The sequence below is a fragment of the Neomonachus schauinslandi genome, chromosome 11 (genome assembly GCF_002201575.2).
Source record: "Neomonachus schauinslandi chromosome 11, ASM220157v2, whole genome shotgun sequence".
NCBI lineage: Eukaryota > Metazoa > Chordata > Mammalia > Carnivora > Phocidae > Neomonachus > Neomonachus schauinslandi.
In genome coordinates, this window is record NC_058413.1 from 35,353,571 (window position 1) to 35,373,642 (window position 20,072).

At 37.1% G+C, this 20,072-nt stretch overlaps 1 long non-coding RNA gene across 1 annotated transcript in view; it reads right to left on the minus strand.

Moving 5' to 3' along the window:
- The window catches only part of LOC110576653, a 71,867-nt gene that overhangs the window by 45,341 nt on the left and 6,454 nt on the right, over positions 1-20,072 (minus strand). The window contains exon 2 of the long non-coding RNA XR_002480068.1: positions 13,344-13,447. This is a non-coding gene — a long non-coding RNA (uncharacterized LOC110576653). The remainder of the gene's footprint in view (positions 1-13,343; positions 13,448-20,072) is intronic.

Consider the following 20,072-nt stretch of genomic DNA (forward strand, 5'->3'; position numbering starts at 1 on the left):
AGCTAAATTTAGCCTGTCATGAAATGATGTGGTCACTGATGTGGTGGGCAACTGATCCATGGGAAAGGGTAACTACACTCTTTCTCTTCCTCAAAAATGGCAGGTATACCTGGCATGAAGGACTGGACAAAGAAAATGCCCTCTGCATATGCTGGCACTCAGGGGAGCAGATACAAAATGCACTATATACTATATTGTTGTTAGTATAAAAACTATATTACATAATACATATGATATTCTATATGTTATACTTTATATACTATATATTTATGATCAGTATATTTACATAGCTCCAGCTAGAGAGACAAAGCATATACTAAGGACTCTCTAATGTGTATTTCTACCCCTGAGCCTTAGATACATTCCTCCTAGATGTTTCCAACTGAATGTAGCCACTAAAGAACCATCTGTTTCCATTTAAATAACAACCTTCCCCCTCTTAGTAAATGGATTTGCAATCTATCTAGCAATTCAGACTAAAACTTAGAGTTCATACTTGATTCTTCTCCTTTCATCTCAGCTCCAATCCATCTATATACTCCATCAGCTCTACCTCTAAAATGTACATCCTGAGTCTGACCACAGTAGTCCATTCTTATTGCAGGGGATACATTATAAGACCCTTGGTGGATGCCTGAAACTGCGAATAGTACTGGACCCTATATATACCGTGTTTTTTCCTATACATACATACCGATGATAAAATTTAATTTTTAAGTTAAGTGTAGTCAGAGTTTATTAACAATAGCTAATAAGAAAATAGAACAATTATAACAATATAAAGGTTATGTGAGTGTGGTCTCTCTCTTTCTCTTAAAATATCTAATATTCACCCTTCTTCTTCTTGTGATAATGTGAGATGATAAAATGCCTACGGGATGAGATAAAGTGAGGTGAATGGCACAGGTACGTGACCTAGTGTTAGGCTACTACTGACCTTCTGATGCTACAACAGAATGAGGACCATGGTTGACTGGGAGTAACTGAAACCACAGAAAGTGGAACTGTGGCTAAGAGGGGACCACTGTACTTACGTCCATCTGCACAGTTTAAGTCTGGACCAGTCTGCCATTATCGCTCACCTCCAGTAAGGAAACACCTTCCTGTACAGTTTCTCTGCTTCTTCTTTGCCCTGCTACACCTACCTTATACTCAGAAACTAATGTAAAGCAGATAATGGTGCTGCTTTGCTTCAGCACTCGAATGGCTTCCTTTAGCCACAGGAATCAACACCAACCTGTTTTCAGTGGCCTCAGAAGCCCTGCATTGTCTGCCCCTGCCTCTCCCTGGTTGCTTCTCCCTCCACTTTCCTTTTTTCAATATGGCCACCCATACTTGCTTTTTATACTTAAACAGGCAAAGTCTAAACATGTGATGTTTCTCATACCGAGAATACTCTTCTCCCAAATCATTGCATGGATGCCTCCTTTTCATTGTTCAGTTCTCATTTCAAAGGGGACCTCCTCAGAGAATGCCTACCAGTCCCTCTTTCCACATTATTTTATTTGCAGTATTCATCAGTAGTTGAGTTCATCTTATATATTACCTTATTTAGTTCTTGTCTTTTCCCTCTTTGGGGACAAGGATATTGATTTTCATCATCAGTGTATCTCCAGCTATAGAAACATCCTTCACATAGCAAGACTCCAATAAATATTTGTTTACTATTTGCAATTTTTAAGGATCTGACAGTATTTTCTATAGTATAAATATTTAAACAGATGCCTCTGACATGAATAAATCTTTGACTAATTTTATATATAAACTTAGAAAATTATTCAATTGTTTAACAACTTGCCACTTAAACTGTACATAACTGGAATTGTGCTGAGGTCTGTAGGACTTTGGTTCTCCTACTGGCTTTCATTTGATGTCAATCTGACATTGAAAAAATCTGTAGTATTATATATGTTTACATGTTCTCTCAAATCTTAATCATTGAGTTTTGGAACTTCCTAGGACCTTGAAGTTCACAAAAGTAGGAAGGCACAATCTATTAGTGGTAGGCATTAAGTCTAGGTCTTCTACAGTAGGTCTACTGATTTTTTTTTTTAATTTTTTTTTTAAAGATTTTATTTATTTATTTATTAGAGAGCGAGCGAGAGAGAAACAGCATGAGAGAGGAGAGGGTCAGAGGGAGAAGCAGGCTCCCCGCTGAGCCGGGAGCCCGATGTGGGACTCGATCCCAGGACCCTGGGATCATGACCTGAGCCGAAGGCAGTCACTTAACCAACTGAGCCACCCAGGCGCCCGGTCTACTGATATTTTTATAAATAATGTTACCTCTACTCACATACCTTATTTTTCTGTACCTCAATGAAAATAAAAAAAATGTTACTTTGCAATATAATAACTGAAACAGGAAATGTATTGGTAAAGCATCTAAATTAAATTTAGTTTCAGCGCGCCTGGGTGGCTCAGTTGGTTAAGCCACTGCCTTCGGCTCAGGTCATGATCCTGGAGTCCCGGGATTGAGTCCCGCATCGGACTCCCTGCTCAGCAGGGAGTCTGCTTCTCCCTCTGACCCTCCCCCTTCTCATGCTTTCTCTCTCTCATTCTCTCTCTCAAATAAATAAAATCTTTAAAAAAAAATTTAGTTTCAGCAGAAAACACAGCAAGCATATCCTGGAATTTTCTGAGGGTAATAGTAGATGCTATTATTCTAATATCACATTCCTTCCCATTAATAAAAATTGAACACTGACACTGAAAAAAATGTTGTGCACAATCAAAACTACTAATATACATCATTTGAAAACATCAGCATGCAAGCTGTATCAAAATAAAGACATTTATTTTTTTTTTAAGATTTATTTATTTATTTGAGAGAGAGAGAGAAATAGAGCACAAGAGGGAGGGGCAGAGGGAGAGAGAATCTGAAGAGAGAAGCAGAGAAGCAATGTACCCAGGTCTGCTGTCAATAAACAAAAAAATCCAGCCACTAACATACTACTAAATTTTAAAATGTCTTTATTTTGGGGCGCCTGGGTAGCACAATTGGTTAAGCATCTGACTCTTGATTTCAGCTCAGGTCATGATCTCAGGGTCCTGGGATAGAGCCCCGAGTTGGGCTCTACCCTCAGCAGAGAGTCTGCTAGGGGGTGGGGGTGGTTCTCTCCCTCTCCTCTCCCCCCCCCCCCCCCCCCCCCCCCCGTTCTCTCAAATAAGTAAGCAAGTAAATAAATAAAGTTAAAAAGTACAGTGTCTGTATTGATTGTATTTATTAATCCAAACCTTACCATTTGCTTGTCTCTTTCAATGTATTATCGAATACATAGTAACTTAAATACTAATCAGATTTAACTCAGAGCATTTTTTTTTGCTTTTGGAAAAGTATACTAGACTTAATTCTGAAAACTCATTGGAGTCTTGCTTTGCCTTTGCTGACAGTGGGGTTCTTTTTTTTACTTTTTAAGGAAAAATGGAACTGTCTATGTGGTATGGGAAGGGAGAACTCTGGTTCTAAACTTGACAATGAACAAACTACAAAAAGTTCATTTTATCTTCACAGTTCATCATCACATGGGAAAAAATTCTTCAAATATGAAAATGTTGCCATGAAAAAAATATAAGTAAAACATTCAGCATGGAACTGTGAAGCAGCTTGGTGTATGATTCAGGCCAGAGATCTCAGATGAGAATAGCCTGTGTGTTTGACCATTCAGATTTAGACTTGGTAGTTCTGAATGAGGTTTAATAATTCAGTGAAAAAAATAACTCCCCTCAATGTAAACTGGTGCAGCCACTCTGGAAAACAGTATGGAGGTTCCTCAAAAAGTTAAAAATAGAACTACCCAACAATCCAGCAATTGCACTACTAGGGATTTACCCAAAGGATACAAAAAGACTGATTTGAAGGGATACATGCACCCCGATGTTTATAGCAGCATTATCAACAGTAGGCAAGATATGGAAAGAGCCCAAGTGTCCATCAACTGATGAATGGATAAAGAAGAGGTCATATATATATATATACAATGGAATATTACTCAGCCATCAAACGAATGAAATCTTGCCATTTGCAATGATGTGGTTGGAGCTAAAGAGTATAATGCTAAGCAAAATAAGTCAGCCAGAAAAAGACAAACACCATATGATTTCACTCATATGTGGAATTTAAGAAATGAAACAAATGAACATAGGGGGGGAAACAGACAGGAAAACAAACAGACTCTCAACCACAGAGAACAAAGTGGTGGTTACCAAGGGAGAGGTGGGTGGAGGGATGGGTGAAATAGGTGATGGGGATTAAGGGCTGTACCTCTTTTGATGAGCACCAGGTGTTGTGTGGAAGTACTGGATCACTCAATTCTATACTGTATGTTAACTTACTGGAATTTAAATAAAAAGCTGGAAAGAAAAAAAAGAAGCATAAAAATTTTTTTAAAAATGAAGAGATCTCTATCTCTCTCTCACACACACATACACAAAACTCCCCTTTATCTTAAGATAAAAAAAATGCTGCTTCTCAAACTTGATAATACATACAATGTTTTTTTTCTTTTTTCCTCTCTCTATAAGTAAAAGAATAGATTCTATTTTTTTTTGTGGAAAAATTTCATCTTAACGACATGGAGGTTAACTGTATTTGAGAATGCTGAGACTTAGCTAGCAGACATATTTTTAAAAATTTTGATGAGTACTTAAGCCACAGACTATTCTATTTGTTGGTACATTTCCAATTAATTTGTAAATAACAAAGAGCACCATAACAAGATAGGTGGGTGAAAATGAAATAAGATTCTCAATATTTCCAAGTTTGTCATCTTAGAGCATGACATGGATTCCTGAGGAAAAGGCCTGGTTATTTGTTTTTTCATTTTTTTATGTTAGTTTCAGGGGTAGAATTTAGCGATTCATCAGTTGCATATATCACTCAGTGCTCATTACATCCAGTACCCTCCTTAATGCCCATCACCCAGTTACCCCATCCCCCCACCCACCACCCCTCCAGAAGTTTCATTCTTCTGCATGTGACCATCCAATTTTCCCAACACCATTTGTTGAAGAGACTGTCTTTTTTTCCGTTGGATATTCTTTCCTGCTTTGTCGAAGATTAGTAGACCATAGAGGTGAGGGTCCATTTCTGGGTTCTCTATTCTGTTCCGTTGATCTATGTGTCTGTTTTTGTGCCAGTACCATACTGTCTTGATGATGACAGCTATGTAATAGAGCTTGAAGTCCAGAATTGTGATGCTTCCAGTTTTGATTTTCTTTTTCAACATTCCTTTGGCTATTCGGGGTCTTTTCTGGTTCCATACAAATTTCAGGATTGTTTGTTCCAGCTCTGTGAAAAATGCTGGTGGTATTTTGATAGGGATTGTATTGAATGTGTAGATTGCTTGGGCTAGTATAGACATTTACCAATATTTATTCTCCCAATCCATGAGCATGGAATGTTTTCCCATTTCTTTTTGTCTTCCTCAATTTCTTTCATAAGTGTTCTAGAGTTTTTAGAGTACAGATCCTTAACTTCTTTGGTTAGGTTTATTCCTAGGTATCTTATGCTTTTTGGTACAATTGTAAATGGGATCTATTCCTTGATTTCTCTTTCTTCTGCCTCATTGTTAGTGTACAGAAATGCAACTGACTTCTATGCATTGATTTTATATCCCAACACTTTGCTGAATTCCTGTACCAGTTCTAGCAATTTTTTTGGTGGAGTCTTTTGGGTTTTCTACATAGAGTATCAGGTCGTCTGTGAAGAGTGAAAATCTGATTTCTTCTTTGCCGATTTGGATGCCATTTATTTCTTTTTGTTGTCTGACTGCTGAGGCTAGGATTTTCAATACTATGTTGACTGTCGTGTTCCTGACTTTAGGTGAAAAGCTCTCAGTTTTTCCTCATTGAGGATGATATTTGCTGTGGGTTTTTCATAGATGGCTTTTATGATATTGAGGTATGTTCCTTCTATCCCTACACTGTGGAGAGTTTTAATGGAGAAAGGATGCTGTATTTTGTCAAATGCTTTTTCTGCATCTATTGAGAGGATCATATGGTTCTTGTCCTTTCTTTTATTAATGTGGTATATCACACTGATTGATTTGTGCATATTTAACCACCCTTACAGCACAGGAATAAATCCCACTTGGTCCTGGTGAATAATCCTTTTAACATACTATTGAATCCTATTAGCTAGTATCTTATAGTGAGAATTTTTGCATCCATTTTCATTAGGGATATTGGTTTGTAATTTTCATTTTTGGTGGGGTCTTTGTCTGGTTTTGGGATCAAGGTAATGCTAGTCTCACAGAATGAGTTTGGAAGTTTTCCTTCCCTTTCTATTTTTTTGAAACAGCTTTAGATGAATAAGTATTAATTCTTCTTTAAATGTTTGGTATAATTCTGCTGAGAGGCCATCTGGCCCTGGACTCTGGTTTGTTGGGAGATCTTTCATTACTGCTTTAAATTTCTTTGCTGATTATTGGTTTGTTCAGGCTTCCTGTTTCTTCCTGTTTCAGTTTTGGTAGTTCATATGTTTGTAGGAATGCATCCATTTCTTTCACATTGCCTAATTTGTTGCCTTATAATTGCTTATAATTTGTTCTTATAATTGTTTGTATTTCTTTGGTTGTGATCTCTCCTCTTTTATTCATGATTTTATTTATTTGGGTCCTTTCTCTTTTCTTTTGGTAAGTCTGGCTAGGGGTTTATCAATCTTATTAATTCTTTAAAAGAACAAGCTCCTAGTTTCATTGATCTATTCTACTGTTCTTTTGGTTACGATTTCATTGATTTCTGCTCTATCTTTATTTCTCCTGCTGGGTTTAGGCTTTATTTGCTGTTCTTTTTCCAGCTCCTTTAGGTGTATAATGTTAGGTTGTGTATTTGAGACCTTTCTTGTTTCTTGAGAAAGGCTTGTTTTCCTATATACTTTCCTCCTAGGACCACCTTTGCTGCATCCCAATGTTTCTGAACAGTCATGTTTTCATTTTCATTTGTTTCCATGTATTTTTAAACATTTTTCTTTAATTTCCTGGTTGACCCATTCATTCTTTAGTAGGAAGCTCTTTAACCTTTATATATTTGTTGTCCTTCCAAATTTTTTCTTGTAGTTGACTTCAAGTTTTAAAGCACTGTTGTCTAAATATATGCATGGAATAATCTCGATCTTTTGTACCTGTTGATACGTAATCTGTGACCCAGTATGTGATCTATTCTGGAGAATGTTCCATGTACACTCAAGAAGAATGTGTATTCTGCTGCTTTAGGACTCATGCTGTTCCTCCCGAGGGAGGGAAGGTGGTCTTGCCATGCTTCTGTCTTTTGCTGGGCCTCTGCCCAGAGAATGGTTGCACAATCATGCAGCGGTTTGCAGTTTATGGCAACGCAGAGCAGAAAACTGGTGCCTAAACTCGCTGTTCAGCTGACTTCCCTGCTTCGATGCCTGGGAACTCTGCTGCACTCAGGAACTCCTGCTCTTCTTGTGACCCTGGGGATCCTGAGACCACACTGTCCCACTTGGGATTCCACCCCACTTTGCCATCTGAGCACCTTTAAGCCAGGGACATCCCCCACTGTAGCAGACTTCTAAAAGTTCCATTTTGCACTCCACTGCTGATAATACTTTGCAGTAGCCTCCTTAAGTAGGCTCCCTCCCCTTGTATATATATCCTCCAATATACAGCCCCTGATTCAAGTCTCTACACCTCCTACCTTCCAAAGAGTGGTCACTTTTCTATTTGTAGAATTGCAGCATTTCCTTTTCTCAGATCTCCGATTGATTTTGCCGGTGTTCAGAAACATTTGATAATTATCTAGCTGAACTCCAGGGACCAGATGAATTTAGTGTCCCCCTACTCCTCTGCCATCTTAACTCCTCCCAGGCTGATTATTTTAAAAGAAGTAACAAATTATACTAGTTTCTGTTCCATGTTGCAAATGGCCATTCTTCTCTTACACTAGTCTTGGCCTTGAAGGGATATCAAAGCTAGTACCCCTGGTTTAGGCTAACACAGCATGATTTAATGTTAAGACCTTGGCTCTGGGCTTGGACTTGGGCCTACATCCCAGCTCTCATATTTATTGTCTGTGTTCCCTTCTTTAACACTCTTTTACATTTGTAATGGCAATATTAATACAGGCTGACTCAAAGTTTTTGTGAGAGTGAATTAAAAACATGCATTAAAGGGCTTACCATAATCCTTGACAGGGATAGGTACTCAAAAATATTAGCTACTATCATTGTCTGGCAGTTGCACATAATCATGTTAATTAGGATTTTAATTTCTCCTCTAGTTTCATAGCTATTATACCACACAACTCTTTCTACAGCACACAGTTACTTGTTTCTTCCATGATTAGTGAATTTGAGATGATTGGGTGATTTATTAAATTATTAAGAACAAAATAAGAGATTCATTATTATAGCTTCCCACCTTTCAAAAGCATTTGTATAAATAGTCTAAGACAAACAGTAGTTTCTTTGTAAACATGCTAAAGGCTACAAAAGTAATAAATCCCAAACAAAACCCCTCAGGCCACTTCCTCCCATGTTTATTATGTATCTAGTTCTTAGTTTTAACTGAAATTCTTGTTTTAATTTGACCTTTCTCCACCCCACTTCTTTTCTTCCTCTTTTTTATTTCTGTTTTTTCATGGACTTGGAAAATAAATACTTTGATGTTTAGGGGAAAAAAAGTGAAGTTAATTATCTTGAGTACTAATTGTATCACTTCGTAAAATGCTATTTGCTAAGTCAAATGATGTAAATTGTTTCTATCATTTCTTTATAAGGTTTTATTTCCATTGCTATCATTCATTCCTAAAGTTTTCCAGTTTCACTTCATCCTTTTATTTTTATTTTTTTATTTTATTTTTTTTTTCAAAGATTCATTCATTTATTTTAGAGATAGCATGCAAACAGAGTGGAGGGGCAGAGGGAGAGGGAGAGAGAAACTCAAGAGGACTCCCTGCTGAGCATGGAGCCTGATGCCAGGGATCCCAAGATCTGATCTCACGACCTGAGCTGAAACCAAGTCAAATGCTTAACTGACTGAGCCACCCAGGTGCCCCTTATTTTCATTTTATTTTATTTTTTTACTTATTCATTTATTTATTTGAGAGATGTGGGGAGAGGGGCAGAGGGATAAGGAAAGAGTCTTAAGCAGATGCTTCGCTGAGCATGGTGCCCGACACGGGGTTTGATCTCATAATTCTGAGATCACGACCTGAGCCAAAAACAAGAGTCCAACGATTAGCCAACTGTGCCACCCAGTCACCCCTCACTTCATCCTTTTAAACAAACGTAGTCAAAATAGGACCCAGAGTTCTAATGGAATGAGAGTTTGAGCAATATGGAATGGGAGGAAAGACAAATTTTCAGACCCTTATGTATTTGAGTCTTCCTTACTTTACTTGGTTTTGACACTCATGGACCTACTTGTTTTTCTTTTGATTCCTTTAGTAGATTCTGTCTTATTGGCATTGTTGCTTACTCTTTTAGAGTTTATTATTCTATCTCTGTAATGTGGGTGACTTATTTTGATCTTCTAATAGTGAATTCACTTAATTTTACCGTTTCCTCAGACTTGATTGTTTTGGTCTTGATTCCCCCTCACACAGTATCATCAAGGATTTTGGATTAAGAAATGTCTGAAGAGAGTTGACTCCTAAGATATATCTAATTAGGTAACAGCTATTATGTATTGAGTGTTGATTTTGTGCCAGACACTTTGTAGTAATGATCTCATTTAATCCACATAAGAAAGAAGTGGATATTATCCCCATTATTCAAATGAGGGAAATAAGGCCAAGGATTACATGTGTAGTGAGCAAAAAAGTGGCCTTGGAGATCATGTCTTTTTTTTTTTTTTTTTTTTTGACACAAACCATTTTTCTAAATACCAAGGAACATTTCTGCCCTCTCATCCTCCTTTTGCTCCTTTCCCTTACTACCTTTCTCCTCTTTTATTCTCTTTCCACCTCCAGACCCCTGTATGTTTCCTTTTACTTTTTCCTTATATTATTCAAGGGCTAGAAGAGTCAAAGATGAGTTGGGTCTGGACCTTAAACCCAAGTAATCCCTAGACTAAAGCTTCATTTTATCACAGTACCATATACATATGTGACATTCACTAAATATTTTTAAATGAAACAATGAATAAAAGAAATCAATTTCTAATGTCACCAAGATGGTGGAGTAGGAGATCCCAGCCTCCATCTCCACACAATGATCAACAATTAAATAGCAATCTATGAACAGAAACAGTTCTAGAAGAGCTGTGTAGTCCCTTTAAGAACTTCAGCAACACAGGAAAACAAAAACTTGAGAGTAACTGCATAAGAAGGAAAAGAAAAACAGGTTCACTTGCCTACATTATCTCATCCCTGAAACAAGCATTGTTCAATGCCAAAGGGAACTCTCCAGCTAGAAAGAGTTGTTCTCAGCAGGAAAGGGAGAGCACAGTGAACAATCAAGTTCTCCAACCTTTTAGAGCACCCCACAAAGGACCTGCTTCAATTTCACCCCACCCAGAGACCAACCAACCTCAGATGTATAGAATCTTGGGAATAAGAAAGAAAAACAGGGGCTACTGGTATCAGCCACACAGTGGGAGCTACCTCTGTTCCCAGCGACCTGCTCTGCAAACAATCCCAGCAGCTTTCACCAGGTCGAAGAAACACATTTCCCTGCAGATTTCACTAGTCTTTGCCCTGCAGGTACTTGTCCTTGCTGTTGCCACCTGCCTCAGTCCCTTCTGCTACCCCACTCCCAGACCAGGACCCTTACTGGCAGCCAGCCCAGGCCTCTGCAGCTGTGCCACTGCTAGAAAGCAGCCTGATACAGTAGACACACTTGATATAATGGAAATACAAAGGATCATGAGAAGGTGGAACAATTACACACCAACAAAGTGGACAACCCAGAAGAAACGGATGAACTCCTGGAAACATACAACCCAAGACAGAAACGTGAAGAAATAAAAAAATCTGAAAGACCAATAACAAGTAAGGAGATTGAATCAGTAATCAAAACCACTCACCAAAAAAAAGGCTGAGAAACAGACGACTTCACTGGTGAATTCTGTCAAACATTTAGGGAGAATTCTGCTCAAACTCTCCCAAAAATAGAAGAGGAAGGAAAACTCATAAACTCATTTTATGAGGCTGGCATTACCTCAGTACCAAAGCCAGATGAAGATCTTATAAGAAAATAAAACCACAGGCCACTCTCCCTGATGAATATAGGTGCAAAAATTCTCAACAAAATACTAGCAAATTAAATTCAACAGCACATTGAAAGAATCAAACAAAATGGTCAAGTAGAATTTATCCCTAGAAACAAGCATGGTTCAACATATTTTCCCAGATTATATAAGATTTTATGGTTGTTGATTTTTATTTCTTCAAGTTGATAGACTACTTAACCTCTGAAAATCACTAGTAAATTTACTGTGGTAATTGTCCAAGTCACTGTTTATCTGGGGGTGCCTGTTTGGCTCAGTCAGTAGAGCATACAACTCTTGATCTCTCGGGGTCACGAGTTTAAGCCCCATGTTGGGCCTAAAGCTTACTTTAAAAAAAAGTCACTGTTTATCTGAATAAATGTAACTATTTTCTAATTTGACATCACTTATGCAGTCGTAGAATCTTGTTTATAAGCAAACTATTATGACTTTATTTATTAATAAGGTAAGGAAGCCCAGATTGCACTGCTTATTTTATTTTTCATTTTCTCCATGGGAACTTCAATGCATCTAGCTTAAAACAAACTTTTTTTTTTTTTTGCCTTATTTTGAGATGAACAAGAATATACACTTGGGGGACTTCTCAATATCATAAATTCAGAAACGTTTTGGGAAAAAAATTGATATTCTGAATAAATGCATCATATATCTTGCAAAAATACTCAGAAAAACAAATGTGCCTTGTCCATTCTATAATCCAAGATTACTTGTATTGGTAAAGCTAAAAGTCAAAACATGTGGGGATTCAAGATTAGACTAGACCCATCTTCAATTAGGTTTTAAAATATTCTATTGCTGATTTGTTCTTTCAGTGGTAATACACTAAGTGGAAGACATAAAATATAAATACATATGTACGAAGTTTCTTCCGACTTCAAACCACCTACTTCCATTCTACAATATTATCAACATAGTATTCTTCTTTCTTCTGGCAGATTTCCTCATTGCCTACCATTGTCAGACCTGGAATCTAAGGCTTGTCATCATTTATATTTAATATAGCATAGAATTACTGCAATATATTCTCTGTCTGTGATTCTATTGTTGATTTGGTTGCTTAGTGACTAGCCTTATATCATGCTTGAGCACATTTTATACCTTGGAAATTGTGGTGGATAACTTGACTGGGATAAGGCAACAGACTATACTGTCTCCTTCAATAAACCAAATGTCAAGGGAATACAAATATTATTTGTGAAGAATATGAGCTCAATGACTTGACACTATTCTATCAAGTACCCAGACTGATCACAAGTGGATTGGAATTAATAAAAGTAATTTAAGCAGCTACTGGTAAGTATCTTGTCATCTTCTCTCTTGGAATATGGACATCTTTGCCTAGCACGGATGGTTAACTTTTGCCTCTGTCACTGGGAACACCAGGGGTGGGGCAACTGACTTGTTCCATTCTGAATAGTCTTTGTGCAAACAGGGTGTGCTGGTCCCTAGAAGGACTTCCCCACCAATAGTCTACTTGGATCTTGTTCACTATTTAAGAACCAATGCATGTCCCTTCCCCACTCTATTTCTATCCCCAACCACATTGTTATCTAGTAGTGAACACCATGAAATTATTGGTATTTGGCAATTTTTACATAAGTAATGGAAATTTTATATGGTTCAGTCTAATATATTTGTAATATATTGGTATTCCAGATAATGTTCCAGATGGATTCAAGAGATTTGAGATTATTTTGGAAAACTCTTAAACTTAACAACAAGAACAAAATAAAATTCTTTTTTTTTTTTTTTAAAGATTTTATTTATTTATTTGACAGAGAGAGAGATAGCGAGAGCAGTAACACAAGCAGGGGGAATGGGAGAGGGAGAAGCAGGCTTCTTGCCGAGCGGGGAGCCCGATTTGGGACTCGATCCCAGGACCCTGGGATCATGACCTGAGCCGAAGGCAGACGCTTAACGACTGAGCCACCCAGGCGCCCCAAAATAAAATTCTCATAACAACAGTGCGTGTGTGTGTGTGTGTGTGTGTAGTTCTCACAGCATATGGAATAACGTAGAAATGTGGGAAGGGGAAGAACAAGACCAGCTGTTTTCTAACACACCCACAGTGATGTATTTTACAATTTTAATACTATTTTCACATATAAAATTTCCACGAGTTCATTCAAAATAGGAGCCTTTGTGGTTACTTACTTTGCATTTTCCATGAGGCCTTGGTGATGGCTTCGTTCAAATGGCAGTACAGCATTTTGCCTTTTTCATGCCTGTTACAAGATCACTGAAGTTAGCTACGGAAGCTGGAAAACATAAGTCATATTTCTGGTTATTCTACAACCATATAAAACCTTGCAATTTCTTTCACAAGAGAGCCTAACACCCAGTATGAGTGTCATCTTGTGGAATGGTTCAAATTGTTTGTGTTAGAATTGGCCACTTTAATCACCGTTGTCTTTATGTAGGCTGTTGATGTTTTTGTGTGTCCATGGGGAGTTCGGGAATAGGGAATTAATACTATCAAAGGGTTGGGGGAGAAGAAATACTGTGATGTGAATTCTTAAATCTCTGTATATGGGGTTTTTCTGTTTGGTCACTGATCCACAGTCATTTGCAGATTCATTACTTCTCAACTTTAATCATCTTCTTTGAGAGTTGTCACTCTCTTCTTTTTATAAAACTAGGAAAATATGTAGAAGCGAGGATTCTAGAGCTTCAAGAGACCTGCCAGAACAATAGCTTGGCCAATTTTGAGAGTACATAAAGTACATTTTGAGGCAGGATTTTTTTTCTAGAGATCACCCTACTGAGTAGGTTAATAGTAATAATTAGAGTTACCACAGCCAAATGCATAAATGTCCTACTATTCAGCGTCCATGTGTCTTATAGGACACTAGTAAAAGCAGCAGTAATAAAATAGCAGTTATACTTTATTGAATCATCACTCTGTAGTTTATGTGTATTACTGATGTTCACTACAAGAGAAATGTTATATCATGCCCATTTTATAGAACAGAAACTTGAGAACCGGAGTAGTTAGGAAACTCGTCCAATGTCACCATAGTAAATGGTAGAGCCAGGATTGATATCTAGGTCTGTTTCACTCCAATGTCTAAGCTTTTAATTATCATATTATGCTGACTGATCTGATGATGACTTCATGTTAGCAGACTCTACCTCCCCACTCCTGAGACACAGGATTTGGCTATATGATGAGATTTGCCCAAGGGGGCATTAACAGAGACATGTGAGCAGAGGCTTGAAATATACTGCACTATTGGTCTTGTTCTCCTGACTTTTATTCTAAGAACATGCTTCAGGCAGCTGCTGGTCTAAGTATAAGACATAGACGGAAGACATAGAACTGACCTACTACTTTGAGCCAAGCACATCCTGAGCCTAGCCTAGCTCGGCAGAATGAGCTGACCTACCGACGCATATGTAAGAATAAATTATTGATGTTTTGTCCCTGAGTTGTAGAGTATTTCTATTAACCAAATAGTTCATAAATTAATCAGCAGGAAATGTTGAATACCTACCTTCTATCAAAATTTACCTCAAAAACGAAATTTTGCATCAACTCTGATAATGACAATTCTTCTCTATATGAAAACTGAGACAGAGTCAGTAATAATAAATTTTTAGAATTATGACACTACTTGGCATCAAAACTGTCCAGTTTAAAATTTAAAGAGAAAAGACATTGCCAGGCTAACAAAGGCAGTTTACTTTTGAGTAGAAAAGTTTGAGTGATGAGAAAATCAGGCATAAACAAAACTGGAGAAAGAAGTGATTTTTTAAATACAGCATATATTGGCAAGAGTTCTAAAATTGGAAACTATTCCAGTAATGGCCTAAATGACCTTGAGTAACTCACTGAACATCTTTGTTTTCAATTATCCTTGTGTATAACATGAATAGATTAGAATAGACATTCTCCTGTGCCCTTTGATGTTGTAAAATTCTGACCAATTTCCAGAATGTAAATAAGAACTAACAAGAATGAGTTCCTACTCTCAGGGTGAAGCTATCAGAAGTAGATGGTACTAGTAAAAAGATCCCTGTCAATGGCCAAAAACAGAAGTTAGACAAGATCCCAAAGCTTTATTCTTCAATGAAGACTACAGGGTGATTCCTATTGGAAACAGAATGAGAACTTGATAATATACTTGTTTGATATAATCTGCCTTCCAAAATTCATTAATTAATATGGTGGCAAAACTCTTCTTTGAATACAAAAGCCAAGGTTCAGTATCTAAAATTGCCCAATACTTTGATACAATAATTCTTCTCTACCACGTTTTTCTTATTTTATACTTGTAAACTAGTTGAACGGTGGGTCACAAAGACTGGGATACTTCTTTTTGCTCTCTGAAAACATAGCCATAATTCCCAAATAATATTGTCCTTCTTTGTAAGACAAATTACCAAGGCAATAGGTCAAAGATCTCATATCTATAAATTTGTGAGGCAGGCAGGGCAAGATAATATTACCCTCAGAAGAGAAAAGTAGCTTACTTTCAGCCCTATCTCATACCCCTACTATGGCTGTACCTTCCCCATTACTTCCATTCATGCCTACTTTTATTTTTTTTCCTTAAGATTTTATTTATTTATTTATTATTTTATTTATTTATTTATTTACTTACTTACTTACTTACTTACTTACTTACTTACTTACTTACTTACTTATTTGAGAGAGAGAGCACAAGCCCGGGGCAGGGGGGTGTGGAGAGGAGCAGAGGCAGAGGGAGAAGCAGACGCCCTGTTAAGCAGGGAGCCTGACGCTGGACTCAATCCCAGGACCCTGAGATCATGACCTGAGCCAAAGGCAGACACTTAACCGACTGAGGCACCCAGGCACCCCATACCTACCTTCAAAGTCACAGCTCAAATACCACCTCCTCCAAGGATCTGCTGTGATTGTTTCAGCTTATTAATCACCATTTTGATATTAAGTAATGTTGTATTTATTTAATAGCACACAACTATGTAGTTTAATTATGTATTACCACAACAGAGATGACCATGAATTCCCCAAATACCATTCTTTCTTCGTTCAGCCTTCCAAATAGTGGAACTATGTGACTGAGATCTAACCAATTTTTTAAAAGATTTTTTATTTTTAAGTAATCTCTACACCCAACATGGGGCTCAAACTCAAAACCCTGAGATCAAGAGTTGCATGCTCTACTGACTGAGCTAGCCAGGTGCCCCGAGATCTAACCAACTGTACGTGAATAGAAATGTGTAGGCACTTCCAAGCCTGGTTCATAAAGAACTCACATGTGACCCTCCACATTCTTTCCACTTTCTCTTGATATAGGTGGACACTATACCTTTGAAACTCATGTGTTGAGGATGGCAGAGCCACAGGGTAGAAAAATATACGGTTCCATAAATTATGACAGAGAGAATAGCCACCTGCAAATCAGAAGGGCATCCAGTTTTCCATTTTAGACTTTATGTGAGTAAGAAATAATCATCTACTGTGTAATGCCACTGTGATTTCACATTTTATCATTTTATCTAGCACTACAGTGAGTAGTATAAAATTGAGTACTTTGGAATGGGATTCTACTTTAACAATGAACTAAAATATTTGCCTTTTTTAAAGTGTTTAATATGTGTGTGTGATGAAGAACAAGGTAGAATATGGGAGAAACTATGCTTTGGGGAAATATTTGGTAAAGCAGATACTTTTGCTTACATGGAATGTAGATAACAGGTTCTCAGTGGGCCATGATTCTAAATGAAATTTTTGGAAAGAGTGAGAATTTTGTATATGTTGGTTATTGTGCCTGACTGTAGCAAGAAAAGAACTGGCCAATGTTTTGTAGGTTTTCAAGCAAAGGTCAAAGGGAATTGAGAGAAATCAGAGATAAAGGGTCATATGGGTTCAGAAAAAAAAAAAGGGAGCCCTGAATGTTGAATAGTATAAAATAAGAATAAAAAGACATTGAGATACAAAGTCCCAGTAAAAATTCTTAGTTGAACAAAATGTTCCAGCCTTGAGGTAAATAAATCCCAGAATAAAGGGATACCCTCCCACCAACTGTATTGGTGGAAAGCTTAAGATAAATTATAGAAACATTGAAAAGAACTTGTTCTACCAAAAGGGCAGAACCTTTAATGGTATTTAATTGCTTTAAATGATGAAGTAGCACAAGCTTCTAATAACAATAATGTCAGAGTGAATCAAAAAGCAGTCATTTTTCAATTATAGTGAGAGCACTATATAGTGCTAATGTTAATTCTCTCCACAGTTGTTCTGGGAAAACTCTCTAAACTTCTAAAATTATAGTGCCAAACTTCTACTTTTCCTTGCCCACCACCCCATCATTTCTTTGTCACTAATGACTTCATGATTACCAATTTTGATGGCATTTTCTATAATTTAGTTAAATAGATATATTTTTTTAGCATCTCCCCTGTGCTGGGCACTGTGAATAGAGAGATTAATGGAATATGGTTCTTATACGCAAGAATCTCCTATTCACAGGACATTGAATCAAAGTCAACTCTATAAAAACGCCCAACAAGAGTTACCACAGACAGATAGCAGCTACACTGTGCTGAGCATAGCATAATGTATAGGATTGTCAAATCACTATGTTGTACGACAGAAACTATATAACTAATGTAACGTGGTGTGCCAGCTATGCTTTAATTAAAAAATAGGAGTTGCGGGCACCTGGGTGGCTCAGTTGGTTAAGCGACTGCCTTCGGCTCAGGTCATGATCCCAGGGTCCTGGGATCGAGTCCCACATCGGGCTCCCCGCTCGGCGGGGGGCCTGCTTCTCCCTCTCCCACTCCCCCTGCTTGTGTTCCTGCTCTCGCTGTCTCTGTCTCTGTCAAATAAATAAATAAAATCTTAAAAAAAAAAATAGGAGTTGCCACAACAATAAAATTACTATGAGACTCTAGAAAAGGGGGTCAAATGGACAAGGGATAATCTCAGAGGTTTTAATGAAGATTTGGAATTAAAGTTAGACATTAGAACCTACTACTGCTAGCAGTTTGGCAGCAGGAATCACCTTGAAACCTTCTGCTTAAAAAAATTCCATAGAAATATTCTATAGCTTAAAAAAATCAGGTCACAGTCAAATCAACATCAGCCATTTATCAAAGGCAACTTATTTCCAGACATGTATTTGAGAATTTCACAATAAACACTTATTAGAAAACATCCTGGAATATGAAGGAAGATGGAAATATAGTATACAGGCAGGTTTTGCAAATTGGATGATCAGAGAAATGTCTGATAGGATGTTTTACATGCAGATGTCAACATTTTATGATTATCTCTTACCCATAGATAGCCACCTGCTTGAGACCTCCAGCTTATGCATACTCCCAAATTCAGCTTCTAAAATTCTAGTGGCCTTATTATATATGACCTTATATTAATTCCTTTTGGCTAGTAAATTAAGTAACACATGTCCACTGAGGTCAAACCTTTCACCAATGACAATTTAAAAGTTTTGTTCTGGGGTGCCTGGATGTTCTGGGGTGCCAGTTAAGCGTCTGACTCTTGGTTTCGACTCAGGTTGTGATCTCATTGTGGAATCTGCTTGAGACTCACTCTCCCTTTCCCTTTGCCCCTTCCCTAACCTCTGCTCTCTCGCTCTAAAATATATAAATGTTAAAAAAAACCACGAAGTTTTGTTCTCACGGTGTCATCTCTAATTTAGATAGGATTGGATAAGAGCATGGACTTCTGAACTCAAATACTATCTATGCAACTCACTAGGTTGTTTGACCTTAAACAAGTTATTTAACCTCTATCTTCTTATTTATTTATTTATTTTTATATTTTTAGATTTTGTTTATTTGAGATAGAGCAAGAGAGAGAGCACGAGCAGGGCGGGGCTGGGGTGGCTGGCAGAAAGTCAATGCTGAAATTCCTTTTCCCACATGTAAAATGAATTTAATTATAATATCCTGTTATTACTACTCCAGAGAGTTTCTTAAAGAATTAAATTAAATAAAAATAAAAGTAATCTTTAAAGTTAAAAAAATAGAATAAATGCTAATAATTAAAAGTATTTTATAACAACAGTGCTAGTAGTAATAATACTGTTTCTTGTAAACTTATGAACTTTCTTTAGGAATTCCCACTCTAGATTTTTTGGAGTGGCTGTGTTTACCTATTCTCAGAAGTAGGTTCGGATGCTAAGGTCCCCATCTCTCACCTGTGTAATTATTAAGTAAATCTGGAATAATTGGTGTGCCTACTTAATGTTGGCCATTTTTGGGGTCAAATTTGGATATTTATTTATTCCTGACAACATGGATGTTATAAGAAGGAATGGATTCAGGTTTTGTGAGGCCTAAAGTTTATACAATTTGGGGCTCTTTTAAGAAATAGAATAGACAACTATGAATACAAAATGAGATATACAAGTTAATACACAATTAGAAAGAGAAAATAATGTAGAACAGATTTCAAATTAGAAAAGGCTAACATCACAAGTCACTGAAAACAAATAAAACATAATACTTTCATTAATTATCTGCCTGACATACGTTTATACTGTGTAAGTGTCTATAAGCCCTTTGATTGCCTCCTGGTATGAGTAAAATTTTATTATTTTCCTATAGAGATAATAAAAGAAAAATAGTGTCTTATCTTGCATGTTTTATTTGAATTTGTTTTTGTATTACTGATACTTCCAAAAGCATAATTCACCTTCTCAATTCATTATATGACAAAAAATTTACAGCCATATAATTTTAGGAAAGTCTATAGAAAATGTCTTAGTATATATGAGATATAAGATTTGGAAGAACTTTCTACAAACTAACTCTTGACTCTATGTATGCATCAGACTTTAGTTCTATTCTATTGTACACATAATTCCAGTGGGTAGAATAGGCTCATACTGTGCACCTTCATTTTAAATCACCGGTGGAGGGCGCCTGGGT